The 19,773-nt window shown below is 49.2% G+C and overlaps 1 protein-coding gene across 1 annotated transcript in view; it reads right to left on the reverse strand.

Moving 5' to 3' along the window:
- Positions 1–19,773, reverse strand: part of LOC142255062 (vomeronasal type-2 receptor 26-like) — a 61,062-nt gene that overhangs the window by 26,373 nt on the left and 14,916 nt on the right. The window lies entirely within an intron of this gene.

Here is a 19,773-nt window from a genome sequence, read left to right on the forward strand (position 1 = left end):
CAGAGCTTTACTTATCCACCCTCTGTCCGGAGTCTAAAATAATATCCAAAAGTGAATATGACCTGCAACTCCGGACTGGGAGGTCCGATCGGGACGGGTCTGGTGCCATCAGATCCGCCTGAGTCCAAGCACGACTTCTCTACCTGACTCCTACTTGCAGTTCTCTGAATCTCCCTGCCCAAGGGTGCTACAATGAATCCAAGGGTATGCATAGATGCGGCTTGGGGTCCCGATTCTAACGATGTAGTGGGTATGTGGCTCAGGCGCATGGTAATATCATAACAGTGTATGATGTGACGGAGTCAGGAATATGGCCTTCTGCTGAGGCAGAGTTTTCTGGACCCCTTTGAAGCTTGTCAAGGTTCTGCAGTTTCCCACCCACTTCCTTGATGAATGGACATATGCCCCCAGCGGGTGTGCTGGCTCAGGAATTGTCCTAATTAAATTTTCAAACCTGTCCAGATGCTAAGTAGATCTGAGAGGAATCCCTACTGCAGGGTGTTGGGTGCATAAACAGTACCAGCTGACTGACTTTCTCATAATTATCATCATGTCAGAATATTCCTCACAGTACCATAAACACACAACTGTTCTAAATACATGAAGGATAGGCAGGAGCAAACTTTAAAATGTTCCTCCGGATGGATGGCCACTAGAAAATTTGAGAGATGAGCCAAATAATTTTCTTCCACACGGCATAGCTAGCCATTCCAGAAGAGTGTCCCCACAGCAAGACCGGTCTCCTAACAGACTTTTCCACAATTTTTTTCCCAGGAGGTAGCTTGGAGAAGTTCACTGGGGCTAGATAAACTTATTCTGGTGGGTTCTATCAAACCATTGTGTAATCTACGTGGAGGCAACATCTCAACTTCTTTTCTTGTCGAGGGCATCAACGCTTGACTGTAATGCAGGAGGCAAACTGTGGGCTAGACCAAGTCCAAGCCACCTGAGATGGTCAAAACAAGTTGAGACATCCTTAGAGACATGATCGACCCCAGCGGAGCACTTCACCGGATCTTCAGTCTAGAATGGGTTCATGAGTGTGCAGTAAAGGCACTCCCAGAAGGAGAGGATGTGACTGGTTTGGAAGCACCAAAAAGGAGATCTCTGTATGCTCCACCTGCTCAGTTACAAAGTGTACAGACTCAGATAGTGACCTTCCATCATCGGAATACAGTTGTGCGCAAACATTTACATAGTCTGGCAGATTTTTGCTTTCTTGTCCTTTTTTCACTGAAAATGAATGATAACACAAAAACTTTTTCCATTCATAGTTAGTGGTTGGATGAAACCATTTATTGTCAAACTACTGTGTTTTATCTTCTATTTGATAGAAGATATCTGAGCATCAGAATTGGTTGTCATTCCCTTTTCTCCCAGGCCTCCTGATGATCCAAAAAAAGGGCGGGGAAACGCGTCAAGGCTGTGCAGATTGCACCTACTCAAGGGAAGTGATTTATTTTTATAATGGCATCTATGACTGTCTTTTGGGACAAGGATGCTGAACTGGCTTTGTACCACTATATGATATGCGTCTAATGATTGTTGTTTTTGTACCAAATGGGTTGGTAACGGCTAGTATCTAAGGTTATGATCTGTATCCCAAAAATATTAATTGTTTTGGTTGACTATCATTGTATACATTTGGTCAAGTGCCTTAAGCGGGCTTTACACGCTACAATATATTTTACAATATGTCGGCGGGGTCACGTCGTAAGTGACGCACATTCGGCATTGTAAGATACATTGTAGCGTGTGACAGCTACGTGCGATTACGATTGAACGTTAAAACGTTCATTGCACGCACGTCGTTCAATTCCTATAAAATTGAACGTGAGGTTGTTCAATGTTCCCGAGGCAGCACACATCGCTGTGTGTGACATCCCGGGAACGATGAACAGATCTTACCTGCATCCCGCGGCTCCCGCTGGCAATGCGGAAGGAAGGAGGTGGGTGGGATGTTTACGTCCTGCTCATCTCCGCCACTCCGCTTCTATTGGCCGGCTGCCACGTAACGTCGATGTGACGCCGAACGTCCCTCCCACTCCAGGAACTGGATGTTCGCCACCCACATTGAGGTTGTATGGACGGGTAAGTACGTGTGACAGCAAATAATTGTTTGTGCGACACGTTCAACAAATTGAACGTGCCGCACATACGATGGGGGCGGTTACGATCGCATACGATATTGTATGCTTAATCGTAACATGTAAAGCAGGCTTTACACTGTCTAATTGGGTGTATTGATTCGGCACCTGTGGGGAATTAGAGCTGAAAGACCATGATCTATCATTATTGTTTGTTTTTTTTTAAAAATGAATTTTCATTAGTGGCATAATTTTTGTCCTCATATAGTAGGAAAGGTGAAGGGGAAGTAAGGGATATCTGACGAAGGAACGGGGGCGCCCAGCTAAGTTAGGGTACCAAACCCTCCATTAGCAGGTAGGGGGTCAGGTATAGGTATATACTAGGGTCATTGTTGTAATTTGAGTATATTATCTCTCCAAATTTTATGACCTATATTGTCATTAAGGAGATTTTTCTCCAATATTTTATGACCTCTACTGTCAAATATTTAGAACAATAAACATATTTTCTGAGAAAAAACATAAAATATTAAAAAAAATCAGAAAATATTGTTATATTGTTATTTGGAGGATCCCTCCTAGTTATATGGTACTTCCCTTCACTACTAGTGTGTGTGGGTGATTCACCTGGGCAATTTTAATAATTAAATAAAGAGATTTTTAATAGGGATTTGTGTTCTTCACGTAAACTTGAATTTTTTGACTGTCCCAATATTATTGGTGTATGTTAGCCATCCAGTCAATCAACACTAAGGGGTACTTTGCACGCTGCGACATCGCTAGCCGATGATAGCGATGCCGAGCGCAATAGTCCCCGCCCCTGTCGCACATGCGATAACTTGTGATAGCTGCCGTAGCGAACATTATCGCTACGGCAGCTTCACGCGCACTTACCTGCCCTGTGACGTTGCTCTGGCTGGTGACCCGCCTCCTTCCTAAGGGGGCGGGTCATGCGGCGTCACAGCGACGTCACACGGCAGGCGGCCAATAGAAGCGGAGGGGCGGAGATGAGCGGGACGTAACATCCCGCCCACCTCCTTTCTTCCACATTGCCGGTGGAGGCAGGTAAGGAGATGTTCCTCGCTCCTGCGGCTTCTTACACAGCGATGTGTGCTGCCGCAGGAACGAGGAACAACATCGTACCTGTCGCTCCAGCGAAATTATGGAAATGACCGCCGCTACACAGATCACCGATTTTCGACGCTTTTGTGATCGTTTATCGGTGCATCTAGACTTTACACGTTGCGACGTCGTTACTGGCGCCGGATGTGCGTCACTTTTGATTTGACCCCGACGATATCGCAGTAGCGATGTCGCAATGTGCAACGCACCCCTAAGGAGCAGGAGGGAAAAATTGCTCTGTAGGACAGACTGACTCATGCATTGTGGATGTATAGAAGGTGGTCGATTCGCTCCTCCTCCTACTGTACAGTGTTTTCCTTAATGTACAGTACTGCGATATCATTGTGCTTGATGTTAAATGAATATAAATGCAGAATGTTTATTGTAGGGAAACAAATGTGCTGGAGTAGATGACAGGAGCAGTTAGCAACTTGCTTAGATTAGTGTAGGACAGGTGCAGACAGGTCAGTGGTAGATAGTGTGTTCATAGAGTGTTAGCAATAGCATGTGCAGGATGTTAGCAGACCAGCTGGATAGCGATACATTGGTAAATAGGAAATGGCGCACAGTGGGTGGAGTAAAGGTTGTAAATGCAGACAGAGCAAGGAAACAGTTCAGTTTAGTGAAGATGGATCAGTGAGCTGCACAGGAGGTCGGGGGACCACGAGCTCTGTTCCAGAGTTTGCCCAGGCCCTCAGGAGAAATCCTCCATTGTGACCTACTGGCACGACTGCAAGAGACGGGGACTATAGAAGTCAGACTTGGCAGCTGGAGGATTAGTGCCAAAAGCAAGTGCTGGACAGAAGGTTAGTCCGTTGAGCAATGGCAGCAGATGGTAACACAAGAGAAAGTGGCATGTCTGTCCTAGGAAGGTTAATATGAAGATTGAAATGTGTGTTATGAATAGAGATGAGCGAACCGGCCGTGGTTTGGCTCGAGTTCGGTTTGCCGAACCGAGGTTTGGTTCGCGTTCGGTTCGGCGAACCACTCGAACCACATAGGAAACAATGGGAGGCAATCACAAACACATAAAAACACCTAGAAAACACCCTCAAAGGTGTTCAAAAGGTGACAAACAACTCACAACACAACAAAAACACATGGGAAAGTGACAAGGACATATACTCATGCGAAAACAAAAGAGCTGGACAAGGAAAAAAAGGAGGAGACATAGATATATGAGTATATGCAAGGGAATATCGATGCCATTACTGTGCAACTTGAGCCCTGCTCATTTTAGGCTTCCAATCTGGATAAAATGCCTGAGCTCACCACGTACGCCTTGGGGATCCTGTCGTGTCCCGCAGCCAGTGTTCTCTCGGAACGTGTCCTCCGTGCTGCTGGGGGTGTGCTGACAGATAAGCACACGCGTCTGTCCACTGACAATGTGGACATACTAACGTTCACCAAAATGAGGAAGTCATGGGTCACAGAGGACTTTTCTTCCCCTGGGTTATCCAGGGGAGATGAAAGGCAGGTGTATTTTTGAGAGTGCTTCATGCAAAGCATATTTTTCATTTTGAAAAGGGGGGTCAGCTGATGCCAGTCAAGTGGGGTGTGTGTGGCCCAATTAGTGGAAACGAAGGAGACTGTGGTTGGAGTCCTCTCGCTGTGTTTCTAAAAGAACCAAGATGAACAAGTCATGGCTCTCAGAGGACTTTTCTTCCCCTGGCTCATCCAGGGGAGGCGAAAGGCACGCGTATTTTTGAGAGTGCTTCATGCAAAGCATCTTTTTCATCTTGAAAATGGGAGTCAACTGATGCCAGTCAAGTGGGGTATGTGTGCCCCAATGAGTGGAAACGAGGGAGACTGTGGTTGGAGTCCCCTCGCTTTTGAAAAAAGAACCAAGATGAACAAGTCATGGCTCTCAGAGGACTTTTCTTCCCCTAGCTCAGCCAGGGGAGGCGAAAGGCACGCGTATTTTTGAAAGTGCTTCATGCAAAGCATCTTTTTCATCTTGAAAATGGGGGTCAACTGATGCCAGTCAAGTGGGGTATGTGTGGCCCAATTAGTGGAAACGAGGGAGACTGTGGTTGGAGTCCCCTCGCTGTTTTTTACATGATTTTCGAAGTGCATGAGATGCCTAAGAGGTTTAGTTTCAGCATCTAAAACTTGTTGGCTACAGAAAGGCTGCCTTTACACCCCTTTGTTACCGAGGATTTTCGAGACCTTATGCCCATTGCAGTGCCCCAAGAGCCGATGGCCATTCGCCACTCCTTCTCCAAGAAAGGGGTGCCCGCCCTACCACAGCAGGTCGCACACAACATCACCGCTTCCTTGAGAAACTCTGTGTGTGACAGGGTGCATTTCACCACAGATACTTGGCCCAGTCACCACAGACAGGGGCGTTACATGTCGCTGACTAGACACTGGGTAACTATGGTGAGCGATGGAGAAGGGTCTGCTGTACAAGTCTTGCCGTCCCCACAAGTTGTGTGTTTCAATCTTTCCTCTGTATGTACAAGTTCCTGCACTGCTTCTGCCTCATCAACCTCGTGTTGTTCCTGCACCTCAGCCCAAACCCTGTGTGGTCAGGCCACTCTTCCTTGTAACTGCGCCCAAGGAATCCCACATACCTCCTTACTATGCTGGCAGCAGAGCTCAAGGCCATCAGGCGGTCAAATGTTTACTTTGAAATGTAGGGGAAATGTGAGACACCGCTGAGGAGTTGTGGACGGTTAGCTCTGGAGAGTGAGACCGAGTTTCATCAATGGTTGTCTCCACTCAAACAGCAGCCAGGGAATGCCGGGTGCAACAATGATGCAAAACAGTCTGCGGCCCTTCTTCAGGGCAATGTGACACACGTGCCTTGTATGGCTCACGTGTTCAATCTGAATCTCCAGCAATTTTTAAAACACTATCCCGGCCTACATGGCCTTCTGTCGAGGGCACGGTGTAACGCCTGCCTGGATCGACACACTCAGACGGGCTGTAAAGGATAGGCTAGAGGCAAGCCACTCACCAAGCTGGACACCCAGAACCCTGAAACCCTTTAACCCCTATACAGTGATTTGCAATTACACAGGGCCCAAGTTGATCAATACCTGTGGAAGGCTGCAGTTCCAGAGAATAGTAGTCATGCAGGGTCAAAAACATTAATTGAGGAAGAGGAACAGAATGGGATGGCCAGGACTTAATCAGAAAACAAGCAGAGGTGAAATGCGGATCGGCCAACGAGGTACATAAACAGCAAGCAGGAAACGTAGTCAGGTAACAAGCACACAAACTCCTAAAACTAAACTGGGGGTAACAGTAACCAGAGGTTCATAGCTATGTCTGGTAGTGGTCTGCAGACAGGAGGGGCCTAAAAAAGGGTGTTGTGTCTTCCCATTGGTTGTACCTGAATGATGGTACTTCATCTGTGAGATACCCACCACCTGCATTCAGCCATTGGTTCTGCATATGTCAAGGTAACGCAGCCCAGTGGGTGAGCATAACCTGCGTCCACCTGCGACGCTGGCGTCGACTCCTCTCCCATCATCAGCACTATGCATGAAAGGAACACGTTATCACCTTGAGACAGGAGTACAAATTGATGTAGCGGACTCCGGTGGTGTTTAGTCGTGTGCGGCAATGATGCAAACATGGCAGCGTGCCCTCGTCAGGGCAATGTGACACACGTGCCTTGTATGGCTCACGTGTTTAATCTGATTCTCCAGCAATTTTTAAAACAACATCCCGGCCTACATGGCCTTGTGCAGCGTGCACGCTCGTTATGTGCTCACTTCCATCGTTCGCACCCAGTAGCTCAACAACTTTCATCACTCCTGAAGTCTTAAGGTCTGGCGGTTAAACGTCTGAAATGCGATGTTCCGACACGCAGGAATTGGAATCTGCACATGTTGCAGCGTCTGTGGCAGCACCGCAGAGCCTGCTGAAATACATTATGATTAGTGATGAGCGAGTACCAAAAAGCTCGGGTGCTCGAGGCTCGGGCCGAGCATCCCAAGATACTCGTATACTTGGCCCGAGCCACCGAGCCCAATGTTATCCTATGGGAGACCCGAGTATTTTTATGAAATGACCCCCGGCAGCATGTAGAAACCCTAAAAATGTCACAAAAGTCTCAGAAGAGTGCTCAAATGACATGGCAACAGCATGGGGAAGACCCCTTGAAGCATTTATCACTCAAAAGTCACAGCTGTGAACAATTTTGTCCGAGTTTTACGCCATTTTTACGGACTCGCCAGAAAACCTTCCAAAATGACACCAAAATGAATTTTCATGGCGGAAATGTTAAGGGCACATACCCAATAGTGAGATAGAGCTGGTGTATGTTACTTTTTGAGATTATTACATGAAAGATTTTACGTAAAAACATTGTGTGGCACTCCGATGTCCAAAACGCACGTTTTGTGCTTTTTACTAGCGATGTCGGTCATTTTTTTTTTTCATTCTATCTCCCTCAGTCCGTCGGTCAGTCTCTCTGTCTGTCTGTCCCCCTCTCACAGTCTGTCGGTCATTCTCCCCCCTCTCTCATACTCACCGTTCCCCGATCACTGCCGCGGCACTGCACAGCTGTTCACTAAACTCCAGCGGCTTTTCCTCTTTTGAAAAAGCCGGCCGCTCATTAATCAATCTCGTATTCCCTGCTTTCCTGCTTTTCGGCGCCTATGATTGGTTGCAGTGAGACGCCCCCACGCTGAGTGACAGGTGTCTTACTGCACCCAATCACAGCAGCCGGTGGGCGTGTGTATACTGTGCAGTGAAATAAATAATTAAATAATTAAAAAAAACGGCGTGCGGTCCCCCCAATTTTAATACCAGCCAGATAAAGCCAGACGGCTGAAGGCTGGTATTCTCAGGATGGGGAGCTCCACGTTATGGGGAGCCCCCCAGCCTAACAATATCAGTCAGCAGCCGCCCAGAATTGCCGCATACATTAGATGTGACAGTTCTGGGACTGTACCCGGCTCTTCCCGATTTGCCCTGGTGCGTTGGCAAATCGGGGTAATAAGGAGTTATTGGCAGCCCATAGCTGCCACTAAATTCTAGATTAATCATGTCAGGCGTCTATGAGACACCCTCCATGATTAATCTGTAAGTTACAGTAAATACACACACACACATGAAAAAATCATTTATTAGAAATAAAAAACACAAACCAATTCCCTCGTAACCAATTTAATAAGCCCCAAAAAGCCCTCCATGTCCGGCGTAATCCACGGACCTCCAGAGTCGCTTCCAGCTCTGCTGCATGGAGGTGACAGGAGCTGCAGCAGACACCGCCGCTCCTGTGAGCTACACGCAGCAAATGAGGTGAGTAGCACGATCAGCTGAGCTGTCACTAAGCTTATCCACGGCCACCGCTGGATACAGCGGTGGCCGTGAGTTACCTGACTGACAGCAGCTGATCACGCTATTCCCTTCATTAGCTGCGTGGAGCTGACAGGAGCGGCGGTGTCTGCTGCAGCTCCTTTCACCTCCATGCAGCAGAGCTGGAAGCGACGCTGGAGGTCCGTGGATTACGCCGGACATGGAGGGCTTTTTGGGGCTTATTAAATTGGTTACGAGGGAATTGGTTTGTGTTTTTTATTTCTAATAAAGGATTTTTCGGGTATGTTTTTTTATTTACTGTAATTTACAGATTAATCATGGAAGGTATCTCGGTGAGACGCCTGACATGATTAATCTAGGACTTATTGGCAGCTATGGGCTGCCAATAACTCCTTATTAGTGATGAGCGAGCATGCTTGTAACTACTCGGTACTCGCACGAGTATCGCTGTACTCGGGCTGCTCGGCGGGGACCGAGTAATCTCGCGATACTCGTGCTGTACTCGTGGTCTTCATTTCTGCATGTTGGCGCTCTTTTGAGAGCCAGCCCTCATGCAGGGATTGGCTGGCAGACCACTGCAATGCCACAGCCCTGTTAGTTGTGGAATTGCAGTGATTGGCCGGCCTGCACAGCGTGACCGAGCCTTTATACCGGCCGGCACGCTGTGCTCTGCTCACAGCTATCCAGACAGTGAGTGCAGGGAGAGTGTCGCTGATTCAGGGAAAGCTTTGCGGCCCTTTATAGCTTTTTCAGTTGCAGGGCTGCAAACAGTGTGACCAAAAGTCCTTCTCAGGACTATTCTAGTTGTATACAGGCAGGCAGGGTATAGCCAGGTCGGAGTACAGTAGCAGAGTCCTTCTCAGGACTATTGTTGCTATATACAGGCAGGGTATAGCCAGGTCTGAATACAGGCTAGTGACCAGAAGAGTCCTTGTCAGGACTATTGTACCAGTATACAGGCAGGCAGGCAGGCAGGGTATATAGCCATTCCTAGTGGTGACCGTATACCAGCCTTCATCATATCTGGGGCTGGTGTACACAGTGTAAAACAGTCCAGATAGTGTCAGACTTCTCAGTAATTGTCGCTCCTAAAAACCAGTTAGGTTCTTATTGCGTCCGTGCTTGCATTTAAAAACAGCACGTGTGTGTCTGTCGGTGGCAGCGTACAGGTGCGCGTTTTGCACAAACAATTATATAACGCACAAGTCTAGTGTATAATACACGTCAGTCAGCAGTGTCTGATAGTGTCAGACTTCTCAGTAATTGTCGCTCCTAAAAACCAGTTAGGTTCTTATTGCGTCCGTGCTTGCATTTAAAAACAGCACGTGTGTGTCTGTCGGTGGCAGCGTACAGGTGCGCGTTTTGCACAAACTATTATATAACGCACAAGTCTAGTGTATAATACACGTCAGTCAGCAGTGTCTGATAGTGTCAGACTTGTCAGTAATTGTCGCTCCTAAAAACCAGTTAGGTTCTTATTGCGTCCGTGCTTGCATTTAAAAACAGCACGTGTGTGTCTGTCGGTGGCAGCGTACAGGTGCGCGTTTTGCACAAACTATTATATAACGCACAAGTCTAGTGTATAATACACGTCAGTCAGCAGTGTCTGATAGTGTCAGACTTCTCAGTAATTGTCGCTCCTAAAAACCAGTTAGGTTCTTATTGCGTCCGTGCTTGCATTTAAAAACAGCACATGTGTGTCTGTCGGTGGCAGCGTACAGGTGCGCGTTTTGCACAAACTATTATATAACGCACAAGTCTAGTGTATAATACACGTCAGTCAGCAGTGTCTGATAGTGTCAGACTTCTCAGTAATTGTCGCTCCTAAAAACCAGTTAGGTTCTTATTGCGTCCGTGCTTGCATTTAAAAACAGCACGTGTGTGTCTGTCGGTGGCAGCGTACAGGTGCGCGTTTTGCACAAACAATTATATAATAGTGTTGAGCGAGTATGCTTGTCACTACTCGGTACTCGCATGAGTATCACTGTACTCGGGCTACTCGGCGGGGACCGAGTAATTTCGCGATACTCGTGCTGTACTCGTGGTCTTCATGTTGGCGCTCTTTTTACAGCCATCCCTTATGCAGGGATTGGCTGGCAGACCGCAATGCCACAGCCCTGTTACTTGTGGAATTGCAGTGATTGGCCGGCCCTCACAGCATGACCGTGCCTTTAGCCCGACACTTCCCCGCTCGGCTACGGCCCCTCCCGCATTCCACTCCACGTGTATATATATATGCACGCTTACACACACACGCACGTTTTTTTGTTTAATTTACAGTTTTATGGTTTCTACATGCTGCCGGGGTCATTTCAGAATAATACTCGGGTCTCCCATAGGATAACATTGGGCTCGGTGCTCGGGCCGAGTACACGAGTATTTTAATATGCTCGGCCCGAGCCTCGAGCTCACGAGCATTTTAGTACTCGCTCATCACTATTATATAACGCACAAGTCTAGTGTATAATACACGTCAGTCAGCAGTGTCTGATAGTGTCAGACTTCTCAGTAATTGTCGCTCCTAAAAACCAGTTAGGTTCTTATTGCGTCCGTGCTTGCATTTAAAAACAGCACGTGTGTGTCTGTCGGTGGCAGCGTACAGGTGCGCGTTTTGCACAAACAATTATATAACGCACAAGTCTAGTGTATAATACACGTCAGTCAGCAGTGGCTGATAGTGTCAGACTTCTCAGTAATTGTCGCTCCTGAAAACCAGTTAGGTTCTTATTGCGTCCGTGCTTGCATTTAAAAACAGCACGTGTGTGTCTGTCGGTGGCAGCGTACAGGTGCGCGTTTTGCACAAACTATTATATAACGCACAAGTCTAGTGTATAATACACGTCAGTCAGCAGTGTCTGATAGTGTCAGACTTCTCAGTAATTGTCGCTCCTAAAAACCAGTTAGGTTCTTATTGCGTCCGTGCTTGCATTTAAAAACAGCACGTGTGTGTCTGTCGGTGGCAGCGTACAGGTGCGCGTTTTGCACAAACTATTATATAACGCACAAGTCTAGTGTATAATACACGTCAGTCAGCAGTGTCTGATAGTGTCAGACTTCTCAGTAATTGTCGCTCCTAAAAACCAGTTAGGTTCTTATTGCGTCCGTGCTTGCATTTAAAAACAGCATGTGTGTGGCAGTCGGTGGCAGCGTCAGGCTCCATATTGTCCCTGGATAGAGACGTGCATGATGGCCTGTAAACATGAAGTGCCCATTGTAAGGAAGTGGGTCTATTGTAGTATAGCCCTTAGGCAGGGCAGCCAAAAATTGGGAGGCTCCACATTGTCCCTGGATAGAGATGTGCATGAGGGCCTCAAAACATTGTTCCCATTGCAAAGGAGCGGGTCTCCTGTCGTTGTAATGCCCATTCAGAAAGAATGGGCGAAAAAATTTACCACTGGGGGTATACCTGAAACAACGGCTTAACTATTGTAACGGTCACCATGATGGCGCATGAGGAGAAGGAGGAGCAGTCCAGCGATTAGCCAAAGTCCAGAAGTGTGTTACCATGGGTGAGTGGAGGTACATGGCAAATTCCCGTTACAAACTTTAAATTCCGCTGTAATTTGCTGTTGGTGTGTGTGGTGAAGTCTGGCCAAATCCAACCCTTGTTCATCTTGATCAGAGTCAGCCTGTCAGCATTTACAGTTGACAGGCGGGTGCGTTTATCTGTAATGATTCCACCTGCGGCACTAAAAACACGCTCTGACAAAACGCTAGCGGCAGGGCAGGCCAGGACTTCCAAGGCATAGAGAGCCAATTCATGCCACGTGTCCAGCTTGGATACACATTAATTGTAAGGCACAGAGGAATGTCGGAGTACAGTTGTTTGATCTGCAAGGTACTCCTTGAGCATCTGGCCAAACTTAGGATTTCTTGTGTCACTATCCCTCACCTCAGGGGCTGTGGTATGTGAGGGGCTGAGAAAACTGTCCCACATCTTAAAGACTGTTCCCCTACCTCTGGCGGATTGGACTTGTGCCCCTCTCGGCTGTACGCCTTGGTTGTCCAGTGATTCCTGACCTATGCCGCTAGCGTTTTGTGAGGGGAATGCTTTGCCTACTTCCGTGACTATGGCCTTCTGGAACTGCTGCATTTTGCCTGACCTCTCCGCCTCGGGAATAAGAGACATAAAGTTCTCCTTTTAGCGTGGGTCTAACAGTGTTACCAACCAGTAATGATTGTCGGCCAAGATGTTCTTAACGCGAGGGTCACGAGACAGGCAGCTTACCATAAAGTCAGCCATGTGTGCCAGACTCTTAACAGCCATCACTTCAGTATCCTGACCAACACGATGACTGAACATGCTGTCCTCCTCCTCCTCATCATCTACCCTGTCCTCTGGCCAGCCACGCTGAACCGAGGATATGACTGCATGTCATATCCTCAATTTGGCCAGAGAGTTGCTCCATGTCTTCATCCTCCTCCTCGTCATAGTCCTCCACTGCACGTTGTGATGAGACGAGGCTGGGCTGTGTGTTATCATCACCCACACCCACTACTGTTTCTTGCTCAAACTCATCGCGCTCCGCCTGCAATGCATCATGGTTGTTTTTTGAGCAGAGGCCATTTTAGAAGGCAGAGAAGCGGTATGGTGACGCTAATAATGTCGTCATCGCCGCTCACCATCTTGGTGGAGTCCTCAAAGTTTTGGCGGATGGTGCATAGGTCGGACATCCATCTCCACTCCTCAGGTGTTATGTGTGGAGTTTGACCCATTTCCCGACGGCTTAGGTGATGCAGGTACTCAACAACTGCCCTCTTCTGCTCACATATCCTGACCAACTTGTGCAGAGTTGAATTCCAATGCGTGGGGACATCACACACCAGTCTGTGTGCCGGAAGATGCAAACGGCGTCTTAAGCCGGCAAGGCCGGCTGAAGCAGTAGGTGACTTTCGAAAATGTGCAGACAGGCGGCGAACTTTTACCAGCAGATCAGACAGCTCTGAGTATGACTTTAGAAACCGCTGAACCACGAGGTTGAGCACATGGGCCACGCATGGAACATGTGTCAGCTGGCCTCGCCTCAAAGCCGCCACCAGGTTCCGGCCATTGTCACACACGACCTTTCCTGGCTTTAGGTTCAGAGTTGTGAGCCAGTGATCTGCCTGCTGTTTCAGAGCTGTCCACACCTCTTCTGCATTGTGGGGTTTGTCACCTATGCAGATTAGCTTCAGCACTGCCTGTTGCCGCTTCGCCGAGGCAGTGCTGCAGTGCTTCTGTGTCGCCCTGGACAAGCCAGGGGCCACAGAGCACAACACTTAAACACCCCACACTCCCTGCAGGCATATCATAGTCAAAACACAAAATCCTTGTTGCCTTCCCCAGGGGCTGTTGTCCACACCAGGGTGTGGAGCCAGGCGGTTGGTCTCCACCCACCGAGGAGGAGGGAAAACACAGGCAGTGAGAGTTAAGCTAAGGAAGTGGAAGGAGGAAAGTAGTAGAGAGGAGAAAAGTGACAGCAAAGAGCCTGAAGTTGGTCCGGGTGTGTGGCCCGGACAGGACAGCAAGGTTGGCAGGATGTGGTGACCGTCTGCAGTGGAGGCCGATTGGAATCTGCCGTAAGGACCGTGGACGGGTGGTGACCCGGCCGTACCGGACCGGTATACAAAGAGAAGCCAGCACCATTGGCAGAGGACTTTCGGATCCCGGCAAGGCTTGGTGTCGCCGTGAATTTGCCAAAACCGTTAGTGAAGGGAACCTCAGGGTTTCCAAACAGCCAAGTCCAGATAGAAGGCAACCGTACAACCGTGAAGGGGAGACACCGCCACCGCTAAGGGCAACCGTCTCCCAGGGCCAGCGCCTGTGGGCAAAAGGGGCTCCTCCGGCCCATATCCAGGTCGGGGAGCGGGTTACCGTTGGGAAACCATCACTACCAACACTTAACTTAGGTGCAGGGAGAGACAGTCATCACTAACCTGCAGGGAGGAACAACCGCAGCCGTCCGAGTGACCCGTCCATCCAGCCACTTGTTTTACCGTGAACTGTGTCATCATCATTGGGCTGAGTGAGTACCTCCGTGCCGTGCGGCACAGCGCTGCCCCTGCGACCCTGCACCTCATCAGGCCCCGCAACCCGCCTGTCATCCATCTCTACCCCATCACCAGGCCCCGGGACAACCAACCCCCCTACCCACGGAGGGGAGAAATAACAACAAAGCTGCTCCCTGTCACAGGCTCCCGGGATCCCCGTCCAGAGCAGCGGTGGTGTCCACACAATCACCACAACCGTGGGTGGCGTCACGGACAATATCCCCAAAACCCAAACCACCCCTTTTCACTCACGGGCGAGTAGCGCCGCTCGAGTCCCCGGGATCCGGCCATCGCTCGAGCCAACGAGCAGCAGCAGCCGTAGAGCAGCGTCAGCCGGACCCGAGCAGTGGGAGAGCGCACCGTCCCCTCCTCCGCCCGCGACACTTCCAGCTTGGGACTGGTGTGGAGGGTAAAGTGGATCAGGATGCGCAGGAGGAGGAGGAGGCTGAGGAGCATGACATTCCGGAGCTGTAGAGTGTGTGTGAAACCCTGACTGAGGTAGGGCCTGCAAAACTTGGTGTGTGAAGGCCGTGTTCCGTCCCTCGCTCAGACTGGGTCCCAGCTTGCACAATATTAACCCAGTGTGACGTCAACGAGATGTAGCGGCCTTGCCCACATGCACTTGTCCACGTGTCTGTGGTTAGGTGGACTTTGGCTGAAACAGCGTTGTTCAGGGCACGTGTGATGTTTTGTGACACGTGGTTATGCAATGCGGGGACGGCACACCGGGAGAAATAGTGGCGGCTGTGGACCGAGTAACGTGGGACAGCTGCCACCATCATGTCGCGGAATGCTTCTGTCTCAACCAGCCTAAAAGGCAACATTTCCAGCGCAAGCAGTCGCGAAATGTTAGCATTTAGAACTGTGGCATGTGGGGTGTTGGCAGTGTATTTGCGCCTGCGTTCAAAGGTTTGCTGAATGGATAACTGAACGCTGCGCTGGGACAAGGACGTGCTTGATGATGGTGTTCTTTCTGCGTAGGCAACTGCAGGTGCAGGAGTGGAGGAGGCTTGTTCGCAGGCAGCATGGACAGGGGATTGGCTCGCATGCACAACCAGCGAAGACGTAGCAGTGACATCAGCAAGCACTGCTCCTCGACTCTGTTGTACTTCCCACAAAGTCGGGTGCTTGGCTGACATGTGCCTGATCATGCTGGTGGTGGTCAGGCTGCTAGTTTTGGTACCCCTGCTGATGCTGGCATGGCAGGTGTTGCAAATGGCCTTTTTAGAATCATCTGGAGCCAACTTAAAAAACTGCCAGTGTCAGAGTTCCGAGTTTTCCAGTTTTCTTTTGAAAGAGCTTGCCCTTTGTTAACATGGAGTTTTCTGTTCTGTTGCCCTACTTCCTGTCCATCTGTTTAAAAGCCGCCCCTAAAGCTTAGTCCAGTGCCTGAGTATACTGCTTCCTGTGTGCTCCTGCCCTGCAGCTTTTGGTTCCTGATTGTTATTCGGATCCTCTTGGAAAACAACCGACACCGACTCTGGACTTCATCTGGTATCATCTAGCTGTGCCCGGACTCCGTTTGCCGTCTTTGGTCGGCACTTCTGCCCGGTTCCTTCCGTTTAATACCACTCTGGACTCAGATCACGTACGGACATTTTTGGACTTACCTATTGCCCTTTTGTGTCCCGGCTGCTGCGCATTTAGGGCTTCTGGGGTGATTGCCAGACAGTCCCTGTATAGGGGTTCGCTCTTGGTGGTCTCCCTGGGGGAGTCCGGTGCGCGGTCCCGGGAATTCCCTTTCGCTCCGTCCCTGGAAGGTATTTCCTGTATTTATGTTCTACTGTGTTTTTGTTCCGTTTATGTACATATTTGCTGGTTGCATATTATAAACGTATTGCACCAAGAACTCGTCTCTGGTTGTCATTGCCCTAACGCAATCGAAATCCTCAATACATACAATAGTATTACAGCCAGACTCGGGAAGACCTAACATTTGTACAGGCACCTTGTGTCGTGTTGTTCCGGGGAACAGTTGCCTGACGTCTGCCTGGGGCCACCACTCTGCTTCTTACTGCCTGTTGGGATGCTACGCCTCCCTCCCCCTGTGCACTGCTGTCCTCGCTCTGCATATCCTCCTGCCAGGTTGGGTCAGTTACTGGATCATCCACCACGTCGTCTTCCTCTTCCGCACCCTGCTCCTCCTCCTGACTTCCTGACAATTGTGTCTCATCATCGTCCACCCCTTGTTGAGACACGTTGCCAACTTCGTGAGAACGTGGCTGCTCAAATATTTGGGCATCTGTACATACAATCTCATCATGGCCCACTTCAACAGGAGCTGGCGAGAGGCCAGAATTTGTGAATGGAAACGTGAACGAACAGCTCTTCCGAGTGTCCAAGTGTGGGATCAGTAATGTCCGTGGACGTGTACTCGGCCTGGTGGTAGGAAGGAGGATCAGGTTCTGAAATGTGCGGTGCAGTATCACGGCTACTGACACTTGACCGTGTGGAAGACAGAGTGTTTGTGGTGGTGCCAATCTGACTGGAAGCATTATCCGCTATCCAACTAACAACCTGTTGACACTGGTCTTGGTTCAAGAGCGGTGTACTGCAGCGGTCCCCAAGAATTTGGGACAGGACGTGCGAGCGACTAGATGTGGCCCTTTGTTGTGGCGAAATTAGAGCTTGCACACAACCTCGGTCTCTGCCTGCACCACCATCACGTCCACTTCCTTGTTCGTTGACAACGCCCTTGCGCATTTTGCAATGCTGTGCTGATGTGTATTCACTAGACTTGTGCGTTATATCCAAGTTTTTGCAAAACTCACACAAATGCAGCGGAAAGCTGCCACCAACAGGCACACACGTGCGGTTTTTAAATGCAAGCACGGAGGCACTAAGAACCTAACAGGTCTCTATCCAGGGACAACATGGAGCCTCCCAATTTTTGGCTGCCCTGCCTAAGGGCTATACTACAATAGACCCACTTCGTTCCAATGGGCACTTCAGGTTTACAGGCCCTCATGCACGTCTCTATCCAGGGACAACGTGGAGCCTCCCAATTTTTGGCTGCCCTGCCTAAGGGCTATACTACAATAGACCCACTTCCTTCCAATGGGCACTTCAGGTTTACAGGCCCTCATGCACGTCTCTATCCAGGGAGAACGTGGAGCCTCCCAATTTTTGGCTGCCCTGCCTAAGGGCTATACTACAATAGACCCACTTCCTTCCAATGGGCACTTCAGGTTTACAGGCCATCATGCACGTCTCTATCCAGGGACAATGTGGAGCCTCCCAATTTTTGGCTGCCCTGCCTAAGGGCTATACTATAATACACCCACTTCCTGACAATGGACACTTAATGTTTTGAGGCCCTCATGCACGTCTCTACCCAGGGACAACGTGGAGCCTCCCAATTTTTGGCTGCCCTGCCTAAGGGCTATACTACAATAGACCCACTTCCTTACAATGGGCACTTCAGGTTTACAGGCCATCATGCACGTCTCTATCCAGGGACAATGTGGAGCCTCCCAATTTTTGGCTGCCCTGCCTAAGGGCTATACTATAATACACCCACTTCCTGACAATGGACACTTAATGTTTTGAGGCCCTCATGCACGTCTCTACCCAGGGACAACGTGGAGCCTCCCAATTTTTGGCTGCCCTGCCTAAGGGCTATACTACAATAGACCCACTTCCTTACAATGGGCACTTCAGGTTTACAGGCCCTCATGCACGTCTGTATGCAGGGGCATTGGTGAACCTCACAATTTTGGACTGCCCTGGCAAAGGAAAATACTACAAAGACTCACTTCCTCAAAATGGGCACATTAGACTCAAGAGGCCTTCATGTACGTCTCTTCTCAGGGACATCGGAGTGCCACACAATGTTTTCACGTAAAATCTTTCATGTATTAATCTCAAAAAGTAACATACACCAGCTCTATCTCACTATTGGGTATGTGCCCTTAACATTTCCGCCATGAAAAATCATTTTGGGGTCATTTTGGAAGGTTTTCTGGTGAGTCCGTAAAAATGGCGTAAAACGCGGACAAAATTGTTCACAGCTGTGACTTTTCAGTGATAAATGCTTCAAGGGGTCTTCCCCATGCTGTTGCCATGTCATTTGAGCACTCTTCTGAGACTTTTGTGACATTTTTAGGGTTTCTCCATGCTGCCGGGGGGTCATTTCACAAAAATACTCGGGTCTCCCATAGGATAACATTGGGCTCGTTGCTCGGGCCGAGTACACGAGTATCTTGGGAGGCTCGGCCCGAGCTTCGAGCACCCGAGCTTTTTAGTACTCGCTCATCACTACTCCTTATTACCCCGATTTGCCAACGCACCAGGGCAAATCGGGAAGAGCCGGGTACAGTCCCAGAACTGTCGCATCTAATGTATGCAGCAATTCTGGGCGGCTGCTGACTGATATTGTTAGGCTGGGGGGCTCCCCATAACGTGGAGCTCCCCATCCTGAGAATACCAGCCTTCAGCCGTCTGGCTTTATCTGGCTGGTATTAAAATTGGGGGGAACCGCACAATGTTTTTTTTAATTATTTATTTATTTATTTATTTATTTTTTTTTTACAGTTTTACCGGCGGCAGACTATTGTGAACGATCAGCTGATCGCTCCCAGAAGCCGGCCGCCGGCTGATCAGGTAATCGCTCCCTGCAGCAGGCCGCCGGGTGATCAGCTGATCGCTCCCAGCGCCGGGTGATCAGCTGATCGCTCCCAGCGCTGGGTGATCAGCTGATCACCCAGAAGCAGAAGGCAGATAATGGCGTGCAGATGGGAAAATGGCCGTTTTTATAATGCAAGGGCATGTGACATGGACAGCCTATGACACATGCTCTTGCTTGTCTAGCAAAAGTCCACTTAGCTGTGTGTGTGTCTTGGATTGGCTGACATGCTGGCCCTCCCCACTACACGCGCGCTTAGGGAAGGAAGAACAGAAAAAAAAAAAAATGGCGATCACCATTATCCCAGGATCAGTGATCTGAACGCGCTGTCCCCGCACACTATACGCTGAAATTTCATAATAGTGTGAGTAAATAAATAGAGCTGTGGAAATAAAAGCGCAGATGGGGTATTACCCCAATAACATGGGGTGAGGGGGGGAGTAAAAACTCACCAGATGTGGTTGTGCAAGTCACAACTCCTTTACTCGCGTGTAATACTCTGATCCAGGCTGCAGCCACCCGATGGCAGATAACAGAGAATAGTGGAGAGGGGTGATAATGCCGCGCCAAAAGATCACTTGCAATGTGATGTTTCTTTGATGCTTGTCGGTCCTGAGGAAGGGAGCAGAGCTC

The sequence above is a fragment of the Anomaloglossus baeobatrachus genome, chromosome 10 (genome assembly GCF_048569485.1).
Source record: "Anomaloglossus baeobatrachus isolate aAnoBae1 chromosome 10, aAnoBae1.hap1, whole genome shotgun sequence".
Lineage (NCBI taxonomy): Eukaryota > Metazoa > Chordata > Amphibia > Anura > Aromobatidae > Anomaloglossus > Anomaloglossus baeobatrachus.